General features: G+C 37.7%; 1 protein-coding gene across 1 annotated transcript in view; it reads right to left on the bottom strand.

The window, feature by feature from the left end:
* Positions 1–846, bottom strand: part of LOC119591816 (zinc finger protein 513-like) — a 72,589-nt gene that overhangs the window by 12,719 nt on the left and 59,024 nt on the right. The window lies entirely within an intron of this gene.

Genomic DNA, 846 nt, shown 5'->3' with positions numbered 1-846 from the left:
AGATGCACATATACAACCCCAAACCAAATATGTATGTTAACATATGCAAAAGTGCATGTTTATACACTTACAAATAGATAAACATACCCACAAACATACATTCTAACAGAGACACATTCACACTTGTAAGCACAAACACATATAAACATTTATGCATCACCTGTCCTCATAAATCATTCATTAGAAGCATAACAAATAATATCTAATTATCTTTTCTAAATAATACCGTCATCTACAAAAACGTATATACATATTAATGTCACTGGTACTTAAAGTTATGTAATTGCATTTGGCTTTTCTCCATTGTGGGTGCGTAGATGTATCTTGAGATTGCTTTTCTGGGTACAGCGGAATGGACAGTAATGGCAAGAATATGGTTTCTCTCCAGTGTGAGTTCGAAGATGAATTTTGAGATTGCCGCTCTGTGTGCAGCGAAATGGACAGCACGGACAGATGTAAGGCTTCTCTCCAGTATGAGTTCGCAAATGGACTGCATAGTGAGCATACTTGGGCGTGGAGTAGCCACAGTAGGAACACTGGTGTATCTTGTTGGTTGAGGTTTGACTCATGCCAAAGCCTTTCACGTCTTCTCCACTTGAAGTCAGTCCATCAGGGTCCCGTCCCACCTGTAGGGGATGCCCATCATTTTTATTGCAATTCAGTGCTATAGATTATAGGTCTTAACGAAATTAGGTGGTTTAGTTAAAGGGAAACAACTCTCATGACTTATTTCTGACAAGTAATCTTTAAAAAACTAGATACACATCTGGAAATTCTACTGTGGAACTTGTTTAATCTTGCCCATAATATTCATTTCAGATGTATATAATGAACAGGTACCGTATG

Source organism: Penaeus monodon, chromosome 29 (genome assembly GCF_015228065.2).
Source record: "Penaeus monodon isolate SGIC_2016 chromosome 29, NSTDA_Pmon_1, whole genome shotgun sequence".
Lineage (NCBI taxonomy): Eukaryota > Metazoa > Arthropoda > Malacostraca > Decapoda > Penaeidae > Penaeus > Penaeus monodon.
This window is presented reverse-complemented; position numbering and strand designations above follow the sequence as displayed.